Below are 15798 nucleotides of genomic sequence, written 5' to 3'. Positions count from 1 at the left end.
AATGAACACAACTTCAAAGCAATAATAGGAGGTGATTTTAATATTGATCTTCTCAGTGCGACACCTATGAGATCTGATCTATACCGCATATTAGAATCAAATGCTTTCAAAAACGTTATACATGATCCCACCCGTGTCCAGATCCACTCGTCTACTCTGATTGATCTTTTTCTAACGAACGAAAGCTCAGTCTCAATTTGTTCAGGAGCACTGGCGGCACATATTAGTGACCATCTGCCGATTTTTTTCGCGATGAGAGACAAAAAATGGCAAATCCCGAAGCAGAAAGTAAATGAAATAAAATATCGCGACATAAATAGCACTACCACCGAATCGTTTGCAAGCGGATTGGCCGATACTGACTGGGAGGACGTTTTGCATTGCAAAGACCCTGACCAGGCATACGACACATTCATTGAGAAATATAAGAATATTTATAACCAATGTTTTCCGTATATTACGAAAGTTAAGCCTCGCAAGGCCAGGAAACCTTGGATAACTAGCGATTGCTTAAAAGCGATTAAAAGAAAAGACTCCCTCTACCAACGCTTTATAGCTACCAGAACTGCTGAAGATCTCAAAGTCTTTAAAAAATGTAGAAATCAAACAAATAGACTCTTACAAAGAAGTAAACAGTACTATTTTCAAAGCCTCTTTAATAATGAGACCACTCGCAGTTCTGAAGCTATCTGGAAGCGCCTAAATGTTCTCCTTAATCGGTCCTCCAACCAAACTACTGCCGCGCCAGAAATTACCTTAAACGGAAAGCAAATAACCGGAAATGAAGTGACCAATGCGTTCAATGATTACTTTATCTCTGTCACAAATAGTACTCATTCCCCAGACTGCACACAGTTTTACCTCCCAAATTGCGAGAAAGTGCATTTTTATATCCGACAGATGAGGCAGAAATCAGAGAGGTATTTTCTACGTTAAAAAATAGCAACTGTTGTGACATCGAAGACTTACAAACAAAACCAGTTAAGAATGCTGCAGGGATTATAGCTACAGTGTTAGTTCACATCGCAAATTTATCTTTCTCAGGTGGGAAATTCCCAAAAAGGTTGCAATTAGCGAAAGTTTCCGTAATTTATAAGAGTGGGGATATCCATGACATGTCTAAATATAGACCTATATCAGTATTGCCAATATTTTCTAAATTAATCGAAAAGTTGATTCATAAAAGAATATCAGCTTTTATAAAAAAACATACGATCATTACCCCTTTCCAATTCGGGTTTATGAAAAATCGATCTACTGAAACAGCATTATTATTACAGAAGGAGATAATACTAGAATCTTTCGAGAAAGGAACTTATACTTTGGGAGTATTCATTGATTACTCGAAAGCATTCGATCGAATGAATCACAAAACTCTTTTCTTAAAACTTGACAATTATGGTTTTCGAGGTACGTTTCTTTCCCTTATAAAGAGTTATTTGTGTGAACGAAAACAGCAAGTAATCATAAACAACTATAGATCAACTTTTAAGACTTTACTAGGTGGTGTACCGCAAGGGAGCATCCTATGGCCACTTGTTTTTAATTTATACATAAATGATATCGTAAACATTGACAAAGGCTTTAAAATAATTGTATATGCTGACGATACCAGTCTATATTTCCAAGAACCAACATTACATGAACTTGAAATAAAGGCGAACACCGCTCTAAGGCATTTAAATATGTGGAGTATCAGTAATTCCTTAAGCATAAACGTTTCTAAAACGAAAGCAGTGTTATTTCGACCCAAAAACAAAACAATTGACTTGGATCTTCGTTTAACAATTGGGGCATGTAATGTGGAGCTGGTTAAAACGGTAAAAAATCTTGGGGTTGTCTTTCACGAACACATGTTCTGGAATGATCATGTTGACGCCACCTATTCAAAACTCTCTCGTAGTGTTGGCGTGTTGTGCCGCTTGCGTTTCTTGATACCCCAAAATATAAAATTACTACTGTATAATTCTCTTTTCTGCTCAACATTACGGTATTGTTTTCTTGTATGGGGCGCCACAACCGTTACAAATCTGGTTAAGATCCATAGACTTCAAAAAAAGGCCGCTAGGGCAATTGAAAATGTAGCATACGATGAGCACACAGCCCCAATTTTCCAGAAACTAAACATGATTCATATACATGACTTGTACAATTTAGTTTTGCTCACGCGATACAAACTATATATCAAAAACAACGACCTATACTTAACCCAGCTCGCTGGATTAACAAACCGTCCGCGTGTCTATGATACTCGCTGCACGCACACATGGAGTATTCCCTACACACGCACCAACTACGGTCGACAAATGCTTAAATATACCCTACCGAGCACATTGAATTCCTTTCGGGCCTGAAAAAACCTCCTATTTGTTGTATAGTCCTGTCTATTGTGATGATGATTACTGTTATTGCTAGAGAGATTGAGAAATTTTGTTCGACATTGCGTTACCCTGTCACTGGTAGTTTTATTGGAATGTAGCTATGCCTGTTTGGTTTGGTTAAATAGATTTTATAGGTCTAAGCATGCCAGGAAATTGCTTTTAATTGTTTTTTTTTATCTCGACCTCTATATGTTTTTAGTTCAATGAATGTAATGTGACTAAGTGTGCCAGAGAATTGTTTTTTCTCCGAACTTACTTGCGCCTGTTTCCGTTGAGTACAATTATGGCTAATTGTACCATAAAACTGCTGTTGTAAAAAAAAGTTCCCTTTTATCTTCTTTGTATTACTCTGCCAAATTGTATGTCTACTGTTCATGAATGTCCATTGCAACCGCTGTTTGAATTGTATAAGGGACACAGGCCCCGTCAAGCCCAAGTTGGCTTTTTGCCTGTGCCCTTAGTATATCAGCATATCCAATGTTGAAATAAACACTGACTCTGACTCTGACTCTGAAAACATTTTCAAAGTTGTTGCACACCTCAACCAAGAGGCAGTTGAAGCTTTAGGCTTTGCTGTTAAATCTAGCTGCAGTGCACCAATCAGGGGAATTCTGTCGACGGTTCAGCACCGTGAGAGCAGAAGAGTTACAAATGTTGCCTGGATGTCAGGTATTTTCATTGCAATGAGGACGAGGATTCGAATATCTTTACTTGGCGATTTGGCCGCTTGTGTTGGCTACATCGTTTGTCCCAATGTGTAGGATGAGTTCGATCACACTTCATGGCACGAAGTTCAACAGGTTCACAACATCGCGGATGCCGGCTCCTGGTAGCGCGATAAACGCCGGTGAATAAGGACAAGACGGGTCGAAGTATTTTGTAAATATTTGGTTTGCAAATTCCCAATGATGGCGTATGTGGGGGCATGAGAACGAATTTCTAGATGAGTCTCGAAGAGGCAGACGCAGCAGACAACGTAGACAAAGCCATAAAGTAGAGTCTCTAGTTGCAGTAGGAATACGCAAAAATTGAAAGTACGCTCTTCGCAGACTTTATTTCCAATGTTTTGACCTGAGACAGCTCTTTGTCAGGAATGAAAGCTTTGGGAAAAACATCGTATGAACACAGAGTGGGGGTGGCGCCCAGAAGCACAAGCCACATGGGAAACAAACACACCAACTGCCACACACACCATACAGAGCTTATTCTACCAAAGGCAGGCGAAAAGATCCCCCAAAAAACAAACAAATCAAAGAGCAAAGACAATCAGCACACATTTGGACTTCCGTGCGCAGTCATGCACGCTTGCCTGTATCCAGTGATACGCGCCCTACCGAGCCGTGTATATAGGCGCCGGTCTTTGTCAATAAATGCTGATTGGCAGACCAGCCTTCATGCGTGCTACATGGTGGCAGCGGCGGCCGATAAGAGCGACGATGGCCATAGCAAGAGCGGCAGCCGCGGCCGACAGCAGCTGATCTACGAGACAGCAAGCCACGCCGGGCGGCTTCCAGCTTCGCTTCGCAGAACTTCGCCACGGCTGACCCACCACGCCAGCACGCAGCCCCGGTCTCCACGCTACTTCCCACACCAAGAGCCCTGGATACCTCCGCGGACGTGTGGCAGAGCTCGACAACCTGGAAGCAGGAGTTCGAGCGGTTCGCCGTAGCTACCTGCCTGAACCCGCAGCCTAAAGAGGTACAGGCCACCACCTTTCTCATGGTTATTGGAGAAGATGCTCGTAAAACCTACAGCACGTTTGTGTTTGAGGAAGGCGAAGACAAGTTGGACATAGCAGTCCTAAAGAAGACGTTTGAAGTATATTTCAAGCCTATAGCGTACCCCAAGTATCGTTTTGGAATACGTGAGCAGCGTGACGGAGAAAGCGTTTATGAATAGCTAACCGAACTGAGGGTATTGGCCGAGAGTTGCGAATTTGGCGAAATGGAAGAACGCATGCTACGGAGCAGAATTATCCTTGGCGTGGACGATAAAACGCTACAGGAAAGGCTTACTTCAGAGAACTGGAATTTTGCCAAAACAGTAGAAATAGGCCGCACAAGAGAACAGTGCGAAGACCAATGCGACGCAATTCAAGCAGGTGAGCATGGTAAATCGAATATAAATGCCTTCTTCGAGAAAGCTATAGGGCGTCGCGAGAGGTGCGTAAGAAGGCATGAGGCTTAGCGCAGATGCCCAGCGAAAGTACGCACATGCAACAAGTGTGGCCAAAGAAATCACTTTGCTGTCGCATGCAGAACGAAAAGTGATAAGGCGCGCAAGCACAGACAGGCTTGCAGCAGTTGAAGTTCAGCAAGAACATTTATGGATTGACGCGTTATCACAAAACGCCGAGAAAGGCGATCGCTGGTCAGCGACAGTGAAAATAGCAGGGACGCCCGTCTTGTGCAAACTTGACACCGGCGCCAATTGTTCGGTGATATCGAAAAAGAAACTGCATGAAATAACCGGCAAAAGGGACGAGAGCGGCGTCGTCGGTCTGAATACCTTTTTGGCCACCAGAAAAAGGCAACACGACTTATACGCTTGGTTGTCGGCGGAACTGAGTCTAGCTTAGAAGCTAACTTTTTCTTCGTCGAAGACAACGTCCCCGTAATACTGAGTGGTTCTGTCACAGAACAGCTTGGGTTACTGGGCAGAGTCGCGGCGGTGGAGCAACCACAGCTTTACGAAGTCGCGAAACCTTACGAGGACGTATTCAACGGCCTAGTCATGCTCACAGGTCTTAACTATCGCATGAAGCTTAAGCCAGAAGCCCAAGGCGTGATTACGCTGGCAAGAAGGATCCCAATAGTGCTGCAAGAAAAACCTAAAGCGGAATTCGACCGCATAGAAGAAGTGCAGGTGATCAAAAAATAATCGAGCCAACGAAGTGGTCTAGCCACGTGGTGGAAGTCGAAAAGAATGGCAATACTCGAATTTGCATGGATCCTACAGAACTAAACAAAGCTTCTACAGGGGGAGCATACCCCATGCGACTTTGGAAGATATCCTGCCGTTCCTTGAAGGTGCTCGGCATTTTTAAAACAGTAGACGCTGCGTTAGGGTTCTGGCAAATAAATCTTTCCACCGTGAGTACTCCTTAAGGCCGTTACCGGTTTCTACGCGTCTTTCGGGATCTCCTCTGCTCCGGACGTTTTCCAGCCTGCAATGCACAAGTTCATGGAAGGACTCGAGGGTGTCGCTGTCGTAATGGACGACATTCTTGTGGGGGGCCGTACCAAAGAGTAACATGTCAGGAGCCTGGAGAACGTTCTGCAGCGATGCCAACGGCACAATTTGAAGCTAAATCGCAAGAAGTGCCATTTTTGCAGGACACTGTCACACACCTAGGGCATGTTCGGACACGTGATGGGCTGGGCTTGGTTCCGGAGAGGCTGCACGACATCCTACAAGTTAACGTGCCAAACGACAGGAGCTGCAGACCTTCCGGTGTATTGTAAACTTCGTATCCCAGTTCACAGTGAACGTGGCGTCGGTTACAGATCCATTACGAGAGCTTTTGAAAAAGGATGTCGCATGATTTTTGGAGGACCGCCACCAACAGAGCTTCACGGCTCTCCGAGAAGCGCTTTCAAAAGCCTAAGTTCTGGCGTACTTCACAAAGGGGCAACCTATAACATTCTTAGCCGACGCAAGTCCAAGTGGAATTGGCGCAGTGATAATTCAGAATGGCCACCCCCTACCGTATTCGTCGCGTTCTGTAACAGAAACACAGCAGAGGTACGCTCAGATCCAAAAAGAAATGCTGGCTATTGTTCACGGTTGCGAAAAATTCTACGACTACCTCTTTGGCCAGCCACAAGTTGTAGTAGAATTGGATCACAAACCGCTAGAAGCGATTTTTTGCAAACCGTTGTATCAGTGCCCACTCCGACTGCAGCACATGCGCCTCAACCTGAAAAGTACCCGATAGTTGTCAAGTACACGCCGGGGAAAGATACTTTTATTGCTCACGCGTTATTGCGCTTTCCAAATGTATCCGTTCTAAAGGAGCACGATGAACACTTTCACGTCAATGTCACCGCTAACCTGCCCATTTCAGACGGGCGCCTGATGCAATTACGGGAAGAGACGCCAAAGGACCCAACATTGCTCCAACTTCACCACTACGCAAGTAAGTTGGCCAGTAAACAAAAATGACGTCGTCCCGGAACTACGCATCTACTGGGCCTTTCGAGAGGAAATTCACACACAAGAAGGTTTGTTTCTACGCAGTAACCGCCTTATCATCCCTCCTAAGATGCGTGGCGAGATTATTTGTTGTTTGCACGCTGAGAATGGTACTGTATTGCCCAAACATAAACAATGACATTTAAGAAGCCGCGTGGCGTTGCCTGGTATGCCAGAAGCACAAGCCTAGAAATTCGCGAATGCCTTTGATGAGCCACGAAATTCCAAGTTTACCGTGGCATGCCATTGGCGCCGACTTTTTCTACCATAACGGAGACGAGTAGTTGTCTGTGGTTTATTTATATTGTTTATTTTTTGAGAACAGAGCAGTGACGTCAAGATCTGTGAAACATGTGATTTCCGCTTTCGCACATATTTTAGCGACTCATGGGTTTCCGCACAAATTCTGCAACGATAATGCCCCACCGTTCACCAGCCAGCATTTTCGGGACTTCATCGTTAAGGTTGGCAGCAACCACGCTTGCTCTAGTCCATATCACCCGCGCTCAAACGGTATGGCGGAAAGAGCCGTACCAGCGGCTCAGAAACGGCTCAAGAAGCATCCATTTGGCTTCGTAGACTTTTGCGTGGCATTGCTGGAGTGAAGAAACTCTCCCCGTGATCCATGTTTGCAAGTGTCCGGTGCAATGACTTATGGGGAAGTTGACCAGGACCCTGCTTCCTGTTCCTGGCGACCACCTCCAGCCACGGGTCATACCACCTAAAGAAGGGAAGCAGCGACTACAACAGTTCCGCCATAAACAACAGACCTTCTATAACCGAAGCTCCAACCCCTGCCAGAGTTGCCGCGTGGATCCAGTGTCGCAGTATACAACATTCCAGAAAAAAACGTGGTATCCCGCCGCTGAAGTCGTCCAGACGGCTTGTACTCCGGGCTTTTACGTCGTGGAAACCGAGGACGGACGTCAGCTTCAACGCACCTGTGAACACCTCAGGCAGCGCACCAGCCGTCGGCACCAGTCGGCGCGCCTACCGACGCGTCTGTTGCTGCGCCTGTGTCTCCGCACCAATCGGAGCCCGAATCGCATCTAAGAAGCCAGCGAGAACGACGTCCACCAAAAAGATTCCCAGAAAAAGACTTCAAATCCTCAGTAAAGATAACAAAAAAGGGGAGATGTAACCCTGCGCAGTCATGCATGCTTGCCTGTATCTAGTGATACGCCCCCTACCGAGCCGTGTATATAAGCACCGGTCTCTGGCAATAGATGCTGATTGCCAGACCAGCCTTCGTGCGAGCTACCGCTCGCAGATAGATAAAATCCTGCCGAGCAGACGCCGGGGATTAGTGTCGCTCACTCACGTTAACGCACGGCACTTTGTTGACTGCGGCTTCGCCGCCTGTGTATTCTTTGGGTATTTAGGGAGCACAAGTTCCGGCCACTCAACTTTTTGTGTGTTGACAACTGTGGCGTCTTTGCCTTCGGAAATAAATTAAAAAAATAAATAAATTTATGTATATACTTGTATTTTTGTATATATATATATATATACATAAATATATATATATATAAATGTATATATATATATAGTCTGGAATCAAAAACTCGCACAGAGCGCGAAAAAATAAGGTTAGTAGAGACAGAGACACACGAGAAGGACATTGAAAACAAAAATAAAAGTTTACTGACGTTTCAGGGAGAGGACTCCCTTTCTTCAGAGTACAAAATAAGTTCGTTTCAGGGCTATATATATACAGGAATTGTAGCAAGGGCGAAGGCAAGGTGAAAGCAGGGAGAGTTTGTACAAATGGATCATGGTTGGTGGGTAGCAAAAGAATGACGAGAGAGCAGGAAAATAAATTACAAAACTGATAATAAGCACAAACAGTCACGCGGTACAAACATGGGAAAAAAGAGAGAGAAGAACCAAACACAGAGAGATAAAATAAATAAATAAATAACAAGGTAATTTTCCTCCCCCCTGGCAACGGGGGTCAAAGAGGGGTGAAAACAAGATATGCCCATGCACGTGTTTGACATGGGCGAAAAGATTAGTCAAACACCCGGTCAAACATTAGTCAAACACAGTCCCGTATCTTTCTGTGCTGCTACATATATATATATATATATATATATATATATATATATATATTGATTTATATATTTATATATATTGATATATATATATATATATATATTCTACACTGTTTGTCTTTATTTCGAAATTCTTCATCTGTTTCAATTACCTACCACATCCTCCCCCTTTGCTTTACGAGGTTTTCTTAACTGCAACCCTTATTTCTGTTTTACTTTCAATGAGCCCCTCATTTCCTTTTCTGATACGCTACATGCATAGCGAGGGCCTCTGTTCTGGCAGTCTTGGTGCCATAGGGAGTTTAAGAGGGTTCAACGCTCGTCAATCACTCTCGACATGTCGTAGACACTCGAGTCACGGCCCGAGGGCTAAAAAGAAGGTCCCCTTCACCCTGAGTAGTCAGAGTGGCGCTGGCTACCAACCCCAAGCGCATGAAACAAAAATACCTAACATAAATACCTAAAACGTGGAGGGGAAACATATTCTGCGTAGTGGTTATCGCACCAGACCAGTATTCTTGAAATTGTAGACTCGGATCTCTCCTGGCGGGCATTTTTAAATGCGGAGCATTTCTTAGGCTCGCCTTGTCCTGCGTCGTTGATGGTGGCGCCGTCCACACGCTCACTGCGCATGTGCAACTCTCCTCCTTACACCCACAGCTCCGCGATACTACACTATAAAAAAAGAAATAGTTAGCGGCGCCCGGTTTCGATCCCACGACTCTTTGGTCGCAATGGGAGGTACGCGGTGCTCTTCCCAATACGCTGCAAATCCGGGACAGTAGCAAGTGCTACGAACGCGCCTTATGTACTTGACGCTTTCAAACTACTTCAAGAAGCTACTGATACAACGAAGGCACACGAAGCTGAACGTCAACGGAAAGGACGAACTGAAAACTTGAGAGGGGGATGCTGAATTTCCCGTGGGAAAGCTGTGGCGGGAAGCGCCACGCGCCTTGCAGCTCAACCTGCCCCGTCCCCAGCGCCTCTGATGCTGATTGTGGCAGGATGCCCCCAGGGATTGGCCAACCATAGAATCCATCGCGAGATAGGTTCGCGTTCAACCACCGTCGTCATTTTCCCGTAGGGGAACCGCCATAGAAGAAGAAGAACGAGAAGAGAAAGGTACGAAGAAGAGGGCGCGCACATTGCTCTCAGCCCGTGCACCAATCTCAACAGCACCTTTACCTCAGCAAAGCTGACGGAAACTACCGATTCTACCGCAGAGACAACATCGACAAGAGCATGACGATGAGTTTCGACGCCTGGAGAACCTCCGCCTACTCACCATATTACAACAGCACTTGCGTGCTTTTGCCACCGGGGTGGACCCGGACGCGGAATTCCTTCTGGCGCTAGTAAAAATCAGATCACTCAACATAACGGCAACACAATGGAACCACACGGAACCGACACGACGCTTCGCCTCCTCATGAAGGTTCTCAACGGGAAGATGGTGTATTTTTTTCTGCACTTTCTTTCTTTCTTTTTATATTCTTTATCTGTTTGGGAGAGCAGCAACGAGAGTGGGCACGGGAGAGCGGCAACCATGCGGTAGTCGCTCAACAATTCCTTCCTGTTTCTTGTGCAGCTCATCGCCCCCTTCTGCGGATGGCATTCTTCGGTTCAACATGCGACAGCATTTCCAGCTACCGCCCTGCCGGTGGAACAACAGCTGCCGACCGTCGGAAGTGGCATGTGTTATCTTCGTAGTCTCGGCACCGCCGCCACACCGACATCGACATGGTCAAGCGTGGAACGTATAAAGAGCTCGATGCAGCCGGACACCTTCAGTGGGCACGGGAGAGCGGCAACCATGCGGTCGTCGCTCAACAATCCCTTCCTGTTTCTTGGGCAGATTGGTAAAGCACCATCATTGTATTCTAAGCGCTCGAACAAGATTTGTCTGCTGCTTCTTCCGTGCCCAAGTGTAGTGTACGAGAGTGTCTGCGATTGTGTATTTGTGGTTATACTTTTACTACTTGGCGGTGATGTAGAGCCCTAGCCGTGGCCGCCTGATGAAGAAACAATCAGGCTGCACAATGAAATACTTGCAGCCATCAAGGCGATTTCTGCAAACAAGACGCTAGGCATGCTGAATTTATGGCTGTGCTTTCCGATTTAGGAAAAAATCACGTCGAACTAGCCCAAAAAGTGTCCGACGTGGAGACAAGGCTGACCACCGTAGAAGCAGCGATCTAGTCATTTGAAGGCATGCCCGCAACAACATACATTTCAAACCTTGTCTCCGAAGTTGTTCAAAACGAATGTGAGGCCACAAATTTACGACCTAACGATCTTGAAGATAGATCCAGACGAGACATTCTACTTTTTATGGTATCTCTGACGACCATCTAGAAAAGTGAGAGGGCTCTGAAAAATGCGTTTATGACCTACTGTCTCGTCACTTTAAAATGCACCTCACAGAAGACATGATCGTTCGAGCCCATAGGCTCGGAAAATTTGTAGAAAATAAAACCCGACCGATTATCGTAAAGTTCTTGTCATTTAAAGCAAAGGATAGTATTCTGTCGCAAAAGGCAAATTTAAAAAACACAGGAGTCTCTATCACCGAAGATTTTTGTCGTGAAACGCGTCAATCACGAAAGAAGTTGATAGAGTTTGGCAAAGCTAGCGGGCAGACTTACTCGCCACGTTCTAACAAGCTTACAATCAACAAAAGACTTACATATACAGCGCAGCCACCGACAGTGTATGCGAAATTGAATTTTCTCGAAGCACACACCCCGCTGATAACGCTTTACCTGCTCGCCCCCAAAACACTATCACATAGCTATCTTCCGCACAAAACGTAAACAATGCATCCATATTTTTCACATATGCTCGAAGTGTTCTTAACAAATCCGTAGCCCTTTCTTCCGCTGTTGATTCGTGCTCCGCTGATATGGTCATTCTGACTGAAACCTGGCTTCCCGCAAAAATTAAAAAAAGAGAGATAATAAACTGCGAAAAATTGTATTGCTTTTACAGATACGACCGCGACGTTCGATCCGGATGAGGAGTGCTTAGGGCGGTCAACAATAGACTTGTTTCGCATGTAGTCTCGGTTGTAACGCCACTTGAGCTTGTTTGCGCGCGCATATTTCTTGCTAGCCGAGAATTCATAATCTGTGCCAGTTATAAATCACCAAGTGCGCCAAATTCTTTTTGCACCGATCTTCATGACGTAGTCGATAAACTGTGCCTCAGATACCCTAACTCTCCTCTGTTCGTGTTCGAAGATTTGAATTTTCCAAACATACAATGGCGACATGATTCTGTTAATGTTCAACAAAATTCTGCGCAGTGCGCAGACTTTTAAACCTCTGCGGTGATTTTAAATCTTACGCAATTTGTTCACATGCCCACGAGAACTACTACTACACATTCTAACACGTTGGACTTAATTTTTTCCACTACACCAGATTTGCTTTCCCCTATAACTTACCTACCAGGCATAAGGGACCGTTTCATACTTAATTTTACGTTGAAAGCGCGGTTACCTTCAAATGAGCCTTTAAAGTGATACAAGACTACAGCAGACCTGATGTGCCGTAAATCGTAGCTGAGCTAGAGGCGTTTATCGCCGACTATCTTCCTAGATTTTCCGATCACACGGTTGAAGAAAATTGGTTCCTTTTTAAGAAAAAGCTGTTATCTCTGATAGACAAATATGTCCCAAAAAGAAAGGTAAAAAATAACCCACGTGCACCTTGGTTTACAAATTCATTAAAGCGGCTCCGTAACAAAAAAACCGCATGTTTTGTCTCGCGAAGCGAACAAATCGACCTGATCACCGGTCGGCGTATCGTAGAATTAATACTGACTTTAACATGGCCGCTTCGCATGCAAACGCGGCGTTTTATACTGATACGATGCCATCATTGTTACAATGTAACCCACGAAAGTTCAGGAGCATAGTCACCGGCAGTGAAACCAAACTAATTCCACTTGTTCAATCAAATACCGCAGTCTCCCCAAGTCAATCCTGTTTCATTCTAAACAATACATTTTCTGTTGCTTTCAATCGCGTTGTTTATACCGTTATGACACCTTTCACACCTCCGCAGTTCCTGCCAATGGATGCTAATAATATTCATTCGGTTGGTATTGATGCATTGATACGTAATCTCAAAATTTCATCCTCTGCTGGCCATGACTGTATTAATTCTAAAATGCTCAAATGTACATATGTGTATTCATCTGATAGTCTTTCAAAAATTTTTGGGCATTCTTTGTATCATTATGTATTGCCTCGCGATTGGAAGGTGGGAAACGTGTCTCCTGTTTTCAAATCTGGTAACGTTCACTGCCGCGATAATTATCGCCTCATCTCATTAACATCTGCGCCTCGCAAAATGTTAGACCACATAATATATTCCCATTTATATTATTTCTTGAGTCCAATTCCTTTTCCACTAACTGTCAACACGGGTTCAGAAAAATGTTTTCTTGTCAAACACAACTACTAACATTTACTAACGATTTGCTGAAATGCTGATTTGGGAATTGAAACCGATTGCAGACTCATAGATTTCGCTAAAGCCTTTGATAGTGTCCCTCATTATTTATTAATTTTCAAGCTCGGCAAACTAAACATTTTCATTTTAGTTCAGTTTTTTATTCCCAGAAGCAAATGGACAACTTCCTGGCTAAAAGCTGCTCGAGCAGCTTGACAAAGGCGCAGGAAGCCGTTACAAGGCATGGAGAACGGACCACGTTACACAGATGTAATCATAAGTAAGAGAAAAACAAAAATAAAACACGATTTCAATTTACAAATTGGTTCTACAAATTTCATCAAAGATAATCAAAATTAGATGAAGGAAACACAGTTTAGAGAAACAGGCCACGCACAGAACGAATAGTTTACATTATTAATAGGAGATTCAAGCACACTGCAAATAAAAATTAAAAATAATACGCTAGAAATATGTACGAAAAAACATAATTCAGAACACAGTGCATAATCGATTCCAAACACACAGTAAACATACAATAGGACAGAAATACCGAAGTAAAAACCAGTTAGGTTCAGTTACAATAGGCCAGGAATACACAAGTAAAAACAAGCTAGGTTCAGTTACGATTGCAGGATGTATGTTCGAAGTTGTTTTCTACTGTACCTAGAAGTATGTTGGCGTCTATTTAGTGTCATGGGAACATTAGGAGATAATGACTGAAACTTGTAATTTGTACGAAAATGTGGTATAGCCCATATATCGGTGCAGCGTGTTTTACCAGTCGATGAGTAATGTTGTAATGATGCAAGAGAGGACAGGTAATTAACGATTTGAGGTGAGGAGCAATTAAAATCTGTAATAATCGAAACGCATACATTTTATTGGCGCGAAGTACATTATTCACTAGAAATGCCTCTTTTGTCGTGTCGGTGCGTTTAAGATTTGATATTTGTAGTATAATTCTTTTTGTATAGTGACAATCCTATTTTATTTCTTTTAGTTGTGGTAGCCCAAACCAGGTTGCAGTAATTCATGTGTGAGTAAAATAAAGCATAGTAAATTTGAAGCTTTGCTTGCTGCGCAAGAATACTACAGCAGCGCGACAGTACCCCTGTCACTGCAGATAACTTTTTACTAAGAGAATCAATGTGAGTGTCCCAATTCAAGTTTGAAGGAAAATATACCCCTATTTTGTGGTCACTGACAATTTCCACAGGCTGATGTTCATAACTAAGCTGGTAAGACGAGGAAACTTGTTTGTTTTTAGCACAGAATATGGTGGCCTTGGTTTTATTAGGATTAATTTTGAGTTTATTTATTTTGGACCACAATGATTTCTTATTGAGAAGTTCATTGCATTTTAGAATTATCCGATTTAAATTAGAACCAGAGACTGTAAAAGTGGTATCGTCGGCGTAGATCATAAATTTAACTTCGGGATCAATCAGGACAATGTCATTATTATAGGTATTGAATAACAGTGGACCCAGTATGCTACCCTTAGGTACACTGTGAGTAACAGGTAAAAGAGACGATTTGTGGTTGTTAATAAAAACACAGTGCTGTCGGCCGCGCAGGTAAGACTCTAGCAAGGCTAAAGGGCTCCCGCGAATACCGTATTGTTTAAGCTTTGTCCTGAGAATGTCATGGTCTATTAAGTCAAAGGCCTTACTAAAATCTAAAAAAAGACCTTCTGTATATAAATTTTGTTCAATGTTTCCAAGGATGTTTTCTTTTAAAGCTAAGAAAGCCAATTCTGTGGATTTTCCCGCTCGGAAGCCAAATTGAGACTCAGTTAGCACATTTTTTGCGTCAAAGAATTTTGTTAATCGTGAACATATAATTTTTTCTAACCCTTTAGAAAAAACAGGTAGAACAGAAATGGTAAAAGGTAGAACAGAAACATTGATCCCAAAATTTTCGAATGGATTAAAGACTTTTCAACCGTTCTCAATTTGTTATTGCTAACTATGACTGTGGAATTTACCACAAAATTTCTAACCTTGCTGATATTCCAATTTTGCAAAATGACCTTAACAGTGTAAATAACTGGTGTAACAAATGGCGCATGAAGCTTAACATTACGAAGTGCAAAAGTATGGGGATATGCCGGCAGCCTAATAAAACATATACGCATGGGTATTTTCTTCACGATATTCCTCTTGAACATGTTAACTCATATAAATATCTTGGTGTACATATTTCTGATAACCTGTCATGGAACACTCACATTGACCACGTAATAAAGAACGCTAGCCGCATGATCGGTTATTTGCGCCGGAATTTTTCTTCCGTACCTTCTTCTTTAAAATTAACCCTGTACAAAACACTCGTCCGTTCCAAATTAGAACACGCATGTGCCATATGGGATCCTCACCAAATCACGCTCACCCTGGCTCTAGAACATGTTCAAAACCGTGCCGCTTACATATTATCATCTTATTCACGTTTTGCCAGTGTCTCATCAATGAAAAATACGCTTAATCTCACCAGCCTTTCACACCGTCGCAAATGCTCTCGTCTTTGTTTGTTTCACAGAATTTATCATCACAGCCCTAATTAAAGGATCAACCTATCACTCCCCCCCGTTACGTGTCATCTCAAATTGACCAATTCATTAAAGTTGGTGTACCATATTGTCGTACTGATATGTATCATGAATCATTTATCCCCAAAACCAGCGTAGAATGGAAACGCCTCCCTCCC

This window comes from Haemaphysalis longicornis, unplaced genomic scaffold (genome assembly GCF_048455015.1).
Source record: "Haemaphysalis longicornis isolate Haplotype H1 unplaced genomic scaffold, Haemaphysalis longicornis Haplotype H1 scaffold_11, whole genome shotgun sequence".
Classification (NCBI taxonomy): Eukaryota; Metazoa; Arthropoda; class Arachnida; order Ixodida; family Ixodidae; genus Haemaphysalis; species Haemaphysalis longicornis.
Note: the sequence above shows the minus strand (reverse complement) of the source record.